Genomic DNA, 13,775 nt, shown 5'->3' on the forward strand with positions numbered 1-13,775 from the left:
TTTCTTAGAAATATTTTCAATAAATCTTTCTGCATAATTTAAACATCCTAAAAATTTTTGAATTTGTTCCGTAGATTCTAATTTATTTGGAAAACTTTCCATCTTTTTCGATATATAAGTCTGTAATTTTATCCCTCTTTTATCTATTGATAATCTAAGAAAGTCTATCTCTTGTTTTCTATTATAAATTTTTCTTTAGATAGTACAATTCCTTCTTTTTTACCTTCATTAATAAATTGGATTAAATGATTTCTATTCCCTTCTTTACTATTAGAACATATTAATATATCATCAATATAAACTATTAAAAATTCATTAAACTTTTTAAATATATTATCCATCTTTCTTTGATATATTTGTGGTGCATTTTTCAAACCAAATGGTATAACTAACCATTCATATTTTCATTGAGGTGTACTAAATGCAGTATATTGTATATTATCTTCTTCCATTTTTACTTGCCAAAATCCTGATTTACAATCAAATTTAGAATAATATTGTTTTTCTCTTACAAGATTTATTAGTACTTCTTTATTTGGTAGAAAGTAACCATCAAATTTAGTATATTTATTTAATTCTTTATAATTTATAATCATTCTAACTTTTCTTCTAACTTGTTCTGAGTGTTTCATAACCATAAAGGCTGGACTACTATGAGGTTCATTACTAGATCTAATAAGTTTTTGTTCTAACAATTCTTTTATCTGATTTTTAAATTCTTGTGTATCTTCAACTGTATACATCATTGGTCTTACTCTTATTATAACATTTTCTGTTAATTCTATTTTGGCTTATGGGTGATTTGGTTTTCAAAATAATAATGGATTTTCTCCATAATCATTTTCTAATTGTTCAATGATTTTTTCTATATTCATTTCTATTCCTGTTTTTAGAACCTTTTTATATAATATTCTTTTATTTTTTATTTCATTATTAAGAATTGGTTTTTTCTCCCATTTATCACCACGCTGAGCTGGCTGAACTCTATAAGGTTTAAATTCTCTATGAATTTTTAATAAGTGTCCACAAGGTGTTTGTAACATTATCATATAATTATTTTGTTTATAATATTGAAATTGTTGTATGAAATCATTTCCTAATAATATATCACATTCTAATTTATGATATTTATAAATTTTATTTATTGTTACTTGTTTACTTCCAAGAATTATGTTAACTTTATTAGCACCATTAATTATTTGAGTACTTTCTCCTGTAACACCAGTTATTTTTATATTACTATCATTATTCCATGATTTTATTAAAAAACTTTTAAATATTGTTATATCACTTCCTATATTTATTAAAGCACAAGTTGTTATATTTGTTTCTACAATAGTAATTTGTATATACACAGTTAATGGAAAACTTATCTGATTATTCATCTAATTCTTTTACATAATATAGTTTGTTCATTATGAACAATATATAATCATTCTCTTTTTATACTATAATCTTCTAATCCATTTAGAAAACTCATTCATAAAAGTATATGGGGATTTATATTCATACTTTTATCTATGTAACATGGTATTAAAATATCTATTCTTCCTATTTTTATTGGTACCTTAACTTCTAAATCTATTATATGTACTTGTTTATCAAAATTTACATACTTATATGGCTCAGTTTTTTGAGTTATTAAACCTTTATTTCTAATCGAAGTTATATGACATTCACTAACTCCTGTATCTATTAATATATTTGGTCCATTTATATTTTCTCTTCCATTATAATATTCTCCTTCTATTTTCATGTTTCCAACATTCCTATATAATTTTACTTCTTTTATTTTATTGATTTCTTCTAACTGGTTTTTATTAGGTATTTTAAAACTTTTTGATCTTTTAATTAATTGTCTATCTTTAAATGTTATGTTATTAGAACATTCTCCTTCATTTAATTCTGTTATTTCAGGTTTATTTTTTGTTATTCTAAATTCGTATTCTTCTGAGATTAAACTTATCTGTTTGTTTGGTTCTATTATTTTACTAATATCTTTACATTATTTATGAACTTCAATATATGGTTTATTGGAATAAATATTCCCATAATTAGAATTGATAAATGTGTATAAAGCTCTATATTCTATAGTCATATTTTGATCACATGGTTGCATAATATCATTTCTATGAAACTTGAAATGTAGTCCTAAAACTTCATTAAAGTTTCTATCTTTCAATGATACACAATATTTTGGATAACATGTAAACATGATTTTTTGATATGCTAAATTTCATTTTACTGTTCTTAAATGACTATCTTTAACTCTATTATTCTTCCATCATGTAAAGTTATAGTTAAGAGTGAATCTATCCATTCTCTAAATAGTAATTTAAACATTATTTGTATTTCTGCTAAATAAATATATTGGATTTTTTCACTTTACTTTTTACTAATCTTCTTCAATAGTTCATCAACTGTATTTTTTGTTAAAAGATTTAATTTATGTTGTCCATAAGTTTTTTTACATCTATGATTTTTTCTATTTTGTGATATTCATTTATTGCTATTCTTTCTCTTTTCCAAATTCTGTCAAAGACTTTTCATTTTCCTATTTTTAAGTCTAATGATAATTTTTGCAATTTTCTAAACTTGTTATTATCAAAAGTAACTTTTAATCTATATCATTCTATTCCTTCATATTATTGTATATTTATGTTATTACTTTCTATTTCTTCAATTTCTCTATTCAGATCCTGATCCATCCTCTTCTGTTTTACTTATATATACTTCTTGATTATAATATTCTTTAATTCGTCTTTTATTTTTAAATATTCTTCTTGCAATATTCTAATTTTCTTTTTATCACAATCAGGACTTATATAACCTATTTATTCACAATTCTAACATTTACATTGGCTTTTATTTTTCTTATAATTCTTATTTTTTTTTGTTGGTTATATGGGTTATTTTTTCTTTTGTAATATTTTCTTCTAGGTTTTATATATTTTTTATTAAAATTTCTAAATTTTTTAAACTTTTTATTTTTATATTTTCTTTTATTAATTATTTTTTCAGAATTACATCCCCATTGCACAAGGGTTTCCATATCTTCACAATATATTCTAGTTAATTTTTCTGATTTTTTTCATTAATTGTTTTTGTTGATATATATATGCAAGTCTTTCAAATAAAAATTTTATTCTTGAATCTAAAGTTTTAGGTATTCCAATATTATCTCAAACATATTTTTCAAATTCTATTTTAAAATATATTCCCCAAGAACCTGATAATTTATTATAGTACATATCTTGGTATATTTCTTGATTTTCATTACTGTAAAATTGAATATAATAATAGTTTCTAAATTCACAAGTATATTCTTTAATTTTACACATATCGCATATTGTTAAATTTATTAATTTAATCCTAACACTATCTTTTTCTCTTATTTCTTCTCTTTCAGCATTACTTATTCAATTTTCTCCTAAAAATTCATCAGTAATATATTCTACTAATTTTTATATACCTTGTCTATCTGCTTTTATTATTTCTGTCTGTACATTTATCTTTATTGATGTTTTTGTATCATTACTTATTCATTCCCACCAATTTCTAACATCTCCTTTAAATGATGCTATTAAGAAATCTATTCTTCTTTCAGTACTTTCCCATGTGTCATTTCTATTATATAAAAAGAATAATATCATCGTATCTGCCCAAGTTAATAAGGCTTTTTTAGTATCTATTTTACAATTTAAATCTAGTTTTGTTCCTCCATGATTAATTGGTTTATCATAATTATCATTTAATGCAAATTTATCTTTATATTTATTTCCTTTGGGTGGTTGTCTATCTCTTACTTTATCATAAAATTGTCTATATGGTTTATTATATATAGATACATAACTTTCATTTGTATCATATAATTATTGTTTAAAGGTTCCTGTTGGATTAGGTCCTCCTCCAGTATTCATTAAAACTTGGTATTCACTTATATCAGTTATGTTTAATTGATTAAAATTTTCTATTAATAAATCTAACTCTTCATTCATTTTTATCTTCTTTTTCTTCTATTTTTAATTTTCCTAATGATTTTTCTATAGATTCTTCTTCTTCTTCTAATATTTTTGGTAATATATTTTTTCTAAATTCATCATCCATACTTCCTGTTTCTACTACTATATATTTCTTTCCTATTCGAATCATTTCTTGTTCTATAGGTTTTTTTTTATCTATTTTTTTATCTTTATTCTTATTATTTTCTTTTAATTCTCTAATCTCAATTTTTAATATATTTATATCATTTCTTGTTTCTTTTTCTTCATTTCTCAAATCTTGTACATCATTTATTAACATTTTTATTAGTAATTGTTTCGCGCGAGTTAGTCGCTAACAATTAAAAGGGATCAGACGATTGTGTAAGGGACAAACCTCTTGAGACAAAGTCCCAAAAAGGGGTGTTCTTTTATTGGCGATGACTTTACAATTGGAAATTAAAAACAAAATGCCTCCAAGGGGCGCAAGCATACGAATTACTGAAAAAGTGTTTAAGTCTAAATTAAGGAAATTAAAATTACATGTTCTCTATTCGAGAGTTTTTTATTCGGTCCTTTGCTCTATTTCTTTTCTCCCTTTTATACTCCATGGATGATCTCTTTAGGATCAACCACCTAAAAACTGTTTGATCGTTCTACAACTGCCCACTTTCCTCGTAATGGCCAGCTTGTCATAAAAACTGCCTTTTTTAACTGCTGCCATTACTTTTCGTCGTTCAACCGTTTTCGATTGAATTCCTTGAATCGTGGAACGTGATAGGGCTGTTTTAATAACCGCACTTCTTGATAACCACAACGCTTTATGTTTGCTAAGACCTTAGGCGATTTGAATGTTTGGACGAGAATAGAGTAACAACTCTGAGCGACTGCATAGCACTCCATTCGCTCAGATTCTGGGCGACTTGCAAACTTGAGCGATGGCGTTACCGCGTTCTTGGGCCTCCCTATTTGGGCCTTCATCTTGAATTGTTTGATTGGACTTCGTTCTTTGGGCTATCTGATTTGGGGATCCTCCAGTTGGGCTTCATTCCTTGGGCCGTTCGATTTGGGCTGAATTTTTATGTGTCAACAATTACCCCCCAATATGGCAGAATTAATAATAATTATTAAATTTTGCCATATTCACTTTGTGTTTCCAGCAACATTCGAAATTCTCAAGAATTTCAATCATTGTTTTCTTCCATAACTTGAAAAGGTGCGTCGTTTTGTAAACCCTTATAACCCCCAAACACGTCATTTCACTGCACCATTAAATCACGCCTCAAATTTTTCGTGTCTCTCCCACGATTTACTATTCATCTTTTGCTTTCCTGCTACGTAACTCTGAAAAACTTCGTTCCATCTCAAATGGCTACTTCACAATCTCAAGCTGGCGACTCCTTTAGTTTTGATGACTTTCAAAAACTTATGAGTCGTCCATACATAACTCTGAGTTTTCTCGCGCCCGTCGATGTCGAACGCAATGAGTTCTACTTAGGTCCTTTCTTCAACAATGCAGAGGCAGTTGAACAGGCGGCGGTGGGTTAGCTGTTTCCTTGTACTCAAGGCCTTTCATTTCTAAACTCTCTGCCGCTGGGGCCATTTCGTGAAAGAGGTATTCGCACTTGGCCCAAATCTGATGTAGCTTTCCGTAGGTGGCATGCTCGTCTTGTGGGTCATGGTCCTACTAAGGCACTTTTCGATAATGCTAGGATTTCTGATTTGTTAGAAATCTCTATTTGCCCTCTACTTTTGATTCAGCACTTTTTTCGATTGCTTTGAGTTTTTGGTCTTCCGAGTATAATACCTTTAATTTCCCTCTTGGCCCCATTTCTATTACTTTAAGGGATGTTGGGGCCCTAGTGAATCTACCACCTTTGGACGATACCATTTTTCCTGGTATCTTGGTTTCTGGTGGCGCCCCAAAGTTTGGTAAAAACTACACCGAATCTTATTCAAGCCTGCAAACCCTTCACAATCATTCGAGCGCTGAGCCTTCCCATACTGAGCGAGTGGCCTTTCTTCTAGTTTGGCTTTGTAAATATGTTTTGTGTGTGCCAAGCATAAAGCCCTCCCTGAGTTATTTACCCATAGCGCACGAATTGGCGCGTGGCAGGTCTTTGAATTTATGTTCTTTCTTTTTGGCTGCCCATTATAGAGGCATGGCCTCTCTTCAAACTCAATTGGAGAATGGTGCATCTCCCACTGGTACTGGACCTCTTTGGTTCACTCAACTGTGGTTGAGATCCTATTTTCCATTGCTTGGTGCTCCATCAATTTCTCGTTCCTCTGTTAGTTGCTATGGGTTAGCTATTGAGCCTTTGGCTCCTGTAAATATGTCCAGAAGGGACATTTTTTCATTCTTTTATTCTTTGGATTCAATTTCTTCCTTTTTCCTTTTCCTCCTTTTTTGGCTCCAAACTATGTACATCCCCCCTCCACTATAGACAGCGCGAGCACCTCCCTGCTCATTTGGATCCAGTTTTTAACCTGGAGGGAGCTATTTCATGATATTTTAACTGGGACCAATGCCAAGGCAGGGGTAGAAATTTATGCTCCCCAATTTTTTGCTCGCCAGCTTGGTTTCGGCCAAACTTGGCCTGTTCCTCCTTGCTATTTAAGGAACTTAATTGACCGTTTTCATATTATTAATAAGGCGGAGGCAGAGGCTATAGATGCTCGCAATCTTCTCTTAACAAGCTATTTTTCATTAGCCCTCTTCAATTCTAGCCACGCCATCCATCCTCTTTTTGAACAGCTCTGGCCGTTAGTGAAGCGCAGATTGTTTGCGACTGATGCCAATCGTGCCTTTCATTCACTAGACCAGCCGAGCATTTCTTTCCCTCCTCCTGTTTTAGTCACTCCTTTGTCCATCCGAAGTCCTTCTCCCCCTCGTCGCGCTAAACAGTCTGCTCGTCCATCTTCTTCTCTCCCTGCCAAGCCTACTGCAGCCAAGAGTGCCCCAAACCGCAAACGGCCAGTCTCAGCATCTCCCATTCTGGAGGATGATGTTGATACCCCTCTCATCATCAGGAGGAAGCTAATTAAATTGGTTTACCCACAAGCATACTTTTCCATACTTGAAACTTTTCTGTGTGCTAACGATTTATTTGGATTCCTCAGAAAAGTTCAGCCTTTCCTTTAAAGGCTTTGGCATCGGCAGCTCCTGCTCCATCATCCTCTGCTGAGGCTGCTTCATCCAAACCGGTTGATGAGGGGACTACGCTTAAAGAGACATCTTCAGTCCCAGAATCCTCATCACAACCCACGAATGAGCCACCTTCTTCCCAGGGCGTCAACCCCCCAAACATCGAAGCAGAAGGTAATTCAGTTTTTTGATGCTTTACCTTTGCTTGTGCTATTGGTTTCTGATTTGTTGCTCTTGAATTCTGCAGATACTCCTATGAGTCTCCCCGTTGTGGCAACATCTTCTCGCTCAGACAAGGGAAAGTCCTCAGGAATGGAGGAGCAAACTTGGCTGAGGACATGCCATCTTCCACGATTGTTGATGAGGTAATCTTTGCTTTACTTTTATTTCCATCTTGTTCGTTGTAGTGAGAATCTTTAATATTGGCAATTTTCTTTGCAAGATGCTGACAAGATTATGCGTTCTATCCAAGACTTGTTCGCTTCCTGGGGACAAGTCAAGACGTCTCACCCTGCTCCATCTGACCGTCCTGCTGCTTCTTCAGAGAAAGATTTGAAATTCCTCAAGCAGTCGATATTTAAGTACGTGTCCTTCATGGATATGGGCATTGGTAGGGCTAGTGCTGCCAGACACAAGGATAAACTTGAGCATTTGAATGCGAAGTTGGAGCAAACACTGATGCTTCCATCGCTCAATCTTTCTGCCGATTTTAAAGCGACGTTGAAGGTTATCCACTCCGAGGTCCTTTCTTTGCTAGCCAAGAATGCTGAACTAAAGGCCAAAAGTACTCAATATCTTCGAACCGTATCTGAGAAAGAGTCTTTGCGTCTGGAGATCAACAAGGCTGAGGACGAGTTGAAAGAAATCTCTTCTGAAGTCATGATTGAAGACTCTTTGATGGTTAATTTGGCTGCTCAGATGAAGGAACTTCAAGTCAAAATGGACGACTGCAAGGCGAGAATGGCTGCTAAAAAGCGCAACGCCTCCCAGGGAATTGAGCGAACTAAGTCCTTGGTTGAGCAGTACAAGAAGTTGGAAGTTGATGATGATGTCGTGGCCAAATTGAACATCACTTCCTCTCAGCAGAACGAGGATTGGGAAAAACTTAGGGAACTTATTCGTTCAGTGTGGGGTGGACTGTAATTAAGACATATGATGCCTTTTTCTTTTGTAATTTGATTTTCCCTTTGTAACTTTGTTCATCATTAATGAACATATATATTAACTTCTTGTGCATTTATTTGACGTTTGTTTTTTAGTCGTTAATTTTTCAAGCATTTAACTGCTTTGTGCTAAAAATCTTGCCCATTTTCTTTTGATATTTCCACCACTTTTCCCAAGACTTTGGACTATTTAATTCCATTTACTAGGCAGAATGTGGCTGCTCATATTCTGTCTCTTCACCTCCACCCCCTATAAATGCACGTATGTTTTGCATTTTCCATCTTCCATCTTCATCTTCATTTTCTCTTTCGAAACCAATTTGCTGCCATTATTTGACACTCTGACAATCAATCCAATCCGAAACATTCATCTTTCTATAAAAATGGATTGTTTAGTCCGCCCATTTTACTATTTGCCTTGATGTCACCTTTGGTGTGGGAGGTATAGGAAATATTTTTTGGCCAGCAGCAAAGTTTTTACCATCGAAGTTCTTCCCATCGTCTCTTTGTCCTTTACAAGGAGTCGATGATAGAAGGCAATTTTTGGAATGCTTGCGGGCCACCTTGCTTGCTGAGAGTGCTTCTCAGTTTGCTTGCTGAGAGTGCTTCTCAGCCTCTTTGCCTGCCATTGCAGCGATGCATTTAGGAAGGCGGTGTGAGGCTAGTCCACCCTCTTACTTGGCGATCCCACCATTGCAGCGATGCATTTAGGAAAGCGGTGTGAGGCTAGTCCACCCTCTTACTCAGCGATCAATCGGGAGATTAGCTTACTTTTGATTGTAGTTTGTAGAGCATCCATTATTTGTATTTTTGCATCTTTGTAATGAACGTTTGATAATAAAGGACTTATTTGAACGTATTTCGCTCTGACCTTGTTATCTTTAATCGTTCAACATATTTTGATTATACTTTTATCTGTTCACATTCCCATAAAGAAGGAACATATTTTTTCAAATATTTGTCGTTAATGAATCTCACGTGCTTGGTGCCATCTAAATCTTCCAAGTGATACGTTTCATTAGGCAACACACTGTTTATTTTTTATGGTCCTTCCCAATTAGGCGACCACTTCCCGTACTTTGGATCCTTGCCATCCAAAGGGAGTATCGTCTTCCAAACTAGTTCACCCTGGCTGAACGACTTGGCTATGACTTTTTTATTATAAAATTTAGCCATTCTTTGTTTTTGAACTTGCAATCTATCTAAGACGTCCAACTTTAATTTGTCTAACCCCAATAAATTTTGAACTAGTGATTCGGCATACTCATCATCATTCAACTTATGTTACAAGCACACTCTAATCGATTGCACGTTGATTTTCATAGGCAAAACGGCCTCCTGCCCATAAACAAGTTGGAAAGGAGTAACTTTGGTACTTGACCGAGGTGATGTTCTATAAGCCCATAAGGCCTTGTTCAGACATTCGTGTCAATTTCTGTCATTTTTATCTATCATCTTTCTGATGATATTTTTTAGAATCTTATTAGAAGATTCCGCTTGTCCGTTGGATTGAGCGTAGTATGGTGTGGAGTTTACTAATTTAACCCCAAACTCGCTCAAAAATTTGTTCACTTGATCCCCATTCAAAGATGTTCCGTGATCTACCATTAACGTTTGTGGAATTCCAAACCTATAAATGATGTGATCACGGATAAACTCTATAACATTTTTCTGGGTGATCTCTTTCAAAGGTACCGCTTCTACCCATTTGGTGAAATAGTCGGTTGCAACTATAACAAAGTATATTGCTTGGACGATGGGGGATAAATCTTCCCTATCAGGTCTATCGCCCAACCCTTGAACGGCCAAGGTTTAATAATAGGTGTCATCTCTCGTGCTGGCGCCCTTTGTATTGGACCATGCTTTTAGCATGCTAAACAACTCTTTGCAAACTGAACGCATAATTTCTCCCATCTTTGGCCAAAAATATCTACTCCTAATAATCAACCATCTCATCCTTTGGCCAACTTGATGAGCTCCACATATCCCTTCGTGCACCTCAACCATGATCGTCTTGGCTTCTTGCAAACTTACACACTTTAGTAATACACCATCAGAGCGTTTCTTAAACAACTCTTCATCTATTAGTGTATAGTTCAGCAAACACAGCTTCATTCTCCTACTAATCCCTCCATTTTGTTCCTTTAGGAACCTTTTAATATCTGTTGTCCAATCCATTGTATCTCCATCTAGTATGCAGTGAAATTCAATCTTTCTCGCCCTTCTTTGAGTCACGGGCAATATGATTTCATACTCACAAATAGACTTCCAATTCAAAACCTTTGAGTATCCTGAGGCCATTTGGGCTAACTAATTTGCCACGTCATTATATATCCTATTAACGCATTGAAGTTCTACTTGGTCGAATTCTTCCAACAACTCTTGGGCGATCTCATATTGACTTATAATGGAATCACTTTGGCATTTAAAATCACCAATCAATTGGTGGATTACCAATTGAGAATCGCCCCTAACAATCACATTTCTTATTCCCATATCTATCATTAGTTCTAGGCCTACAATTAAGGCTTCATATTCGGCTTGATTGTTGGTGCACATTCTGTTTAAAGTGAATGCAAACTTGTAGCAAATCCCTAAAGGATTAATTAATGCTACTTCTACTCCTGCACCTTTAGAGGGTTTTGATCCATCGAAATACAACATCCAAGGTTTTAACTCGAACGAATTGATTTCTAGTTCAATTTTTTCAGGCATGTCAAGGCATGAATGATCGGCTAGAAAATTAACCAAAGCCTGATTTTTGACTGCCTTTTGAGGTATATATTATATCTCAAATTCTGATAAAGCTAGTGTCCAAAGGCTTACCCTTTGGTTTAAAATAGGGTGCGAGAACATATACTTAACTAAATTTACTTTAGAAATTAAATAAACGGTTACGGGCCGTAAATAAGTCCTTAATTTTGTACATGTGAAATACAATGCCAAACATAGTTTTTCGATAGCAGAGTAATTAAACTCACATTTCGTTAACCGTCTACTTAAGTAATAAATTGCCCTTTCTTCACCAAATTGGTCTTCCTGTGTGATCATTCCAGTTATTGATTCTTTTTCAGCCGATACATACACTTTCATTGGCCGTCCTTGGATTGGTGACACCAACACTGGTGGACTCGATAAATATGTCTTCAGGCTTTCAAAAGCCTTTTGATGTTCTTCTTTCCAGACGAATTCGTCCTGATTTTTCAGCTTTAAGAGCGGTGAAAAGACTTTAGTTCGCCCTGCACAGTTAGAAATAAAGCGTCTTAAAAAGTTTACTTGGCCTAGAAACTTTTGCAATTCTTTTTTGTTGCTAGGTGGTTTGGCCTCTAAAATGGCCTTCGCTTTATTTTTATCAAGTTTGATCCCTCTCTTGTGTACTAAGAAACCAAGAAAATTCCCTGCATTAACACCAAATGCACATTATAAGGGATTCAACTTTAGCTTATATTGCTTCATTCGCTCAAACGAATATCTTAACTGTTCGAAATGGTCCTCTTCTTTAATGGACTTGACTACTATGTCATCTACATACACTTCAACAAACTTGCCTATCATATCATGAAAGATTAAATTCATTGCCCTTTGATAAGTTGCCCCTGCATTTTTTAGGCCGAAAGGCATAACCACCCATTCAAAACATCCTAGAGACCCAGGGCATCTAAAGGCAGTTTTTTGTATGTCTTCTTCAGCTATATAAATTTGATTGTATCCTGAATACCCATCCATGAAAGAATACATGACATGTCCGGCAGTCGAATCTACTAAAGAATCCACCGTGGGCATTGGATACTCATCTTTGGGCGTAGCTATGTTTAAATTCCTAAAGTCTATACACACCCTTAGTTTACCATTCTTTTTTAGTACTGGCATGATATTGGACAACCATTCGACATATGTGGCTGTTCTAATAAAACCTGCTTTCAATAATCGCTCTATCTCTTTCTTGATTTCAGGGAGTACATTGGGAGCAAAACGTCTAGGAGGCTGCCTATGAGGTTTAAAGTTAGGCTTAGTTGGTAACCTATGCTCCACCAAGTCTCTATCTAAACTAGGCATTTGTTCATATTTCCAAGCAAAACAATCTTTGTACTCTTTTAGCAAAGCGATTAATTTATTACTAACTTCTTGATCAAGCATCTGGCTGATGAATGTTTGACGATCTTCTCCTTCATTGCCAATATTTACTTTGATCAGAAGGTCTTGTGCTTGAGCGTATCCAGGTTTGACGATCCGCATCACTTTGTTGTCCAGTTCCCTTGTAAGTACTTCCTCTTCTAAACAATCCACCTTGTTGACTTCTCGGCCAATGCTTTGTTCTAACTCGAATACTACCAATTTGTCCTTCAGCGCTTTTAGGGCCGTCTCTTCTTTCGCCTTGTCATTGCATTCCTTATTGAAAGCCATTAGTCTGGCTTTGAAGGCCTGAATGTCGGCCATTTGCTTTTGTAACTTAGAATCCATTCAAGACTCCTTGATTATTCTTTTGCCAATTACTGGCTCTTCTAGGGCCACTATATTTGGCCTCATCTGTTTGAACATTTCAGTGAGTGCGTCCACTGAGAATGGTTCTTGGCTTTGCGCGATAACTTGAGTTTCTTCCCCATCTTGTACCACCCTGACAGGTCCATAGTTTCCTTCGTACATGAACTTTTCCACCGAGTTTGCTTCTACGACAAAAGGCCTATGATCGGCCTGTACGACCTCTGCTTCACCTTTGTTATTCCAAAAGATCAGGCATTGATGGAGCGATGAGGGTATACAACGACTTCCGTGTATCCAATCTCTTCCTAGTAGCGCATTGTAACTAGTAGGACCATCTATTACAAAGAAGACAGTAGTCCTAGTAGTTGTCCCTATAATTATGTCCAATGGCATAACTCCCTTAGCTGAAGTTGCTCCTCCATTGAAGCTCGTGATGATGACTTCTATAGGAATCATGTCACCCTCTGTCTTTGCGAACTTCCTCATCATCCTAGATGGAATGGTGTTTATAGCTGCTCCATTGTCGACAAGCACTTTTGCCACTGGGATGCCGTTAACTAGAGAGACATGGATGGCATGGGCCTTGGAAACTGCATGCAAAATGCAGAGGACGATGTCCCTACAGCAAGCAGGTCAAACTCTCACGATTCAGATGTCGTAGCACAGAACACTATGAGATTAGAAGCACCTACGACTAGTACAATGAGATCAGATGCACCCGCTTTTCGCTCGACATTCAGTGCTCCACCATCCGAACAGTACTTATCACCAAAGCAGGCTCCTACACGCAGGCGAGACCCCTCTCCAACGAGCGAGCCAGACATCGCAGACTACTATGATCCGAAAATGTTTCAAACCAGACGCATGACCCGATCAATGTCTATATACTACCACCCGAAGATTTACCCTCGGGAATACCCTTGAGTACCTTTCATTAGTTTTTGCTCGTGTCTTGTTTATTGTGATTACATTTTATCTTCAGATATTTTTTACAATTTACAT

The sequence above is a fragment of the Olea europaea genome, chromosome 4 (genome assembly GCF_002742605.1).
Source record: "Olea europaea var. sylvestris chromosome 4, O_europaea_v1, whole genome shotgun sequence".
NCBI lineage: Eukaryota > Viridiplantae > Streptophyta > Magnoliopsida > Lamiales > Oleaceae > Olea > Olea europaea.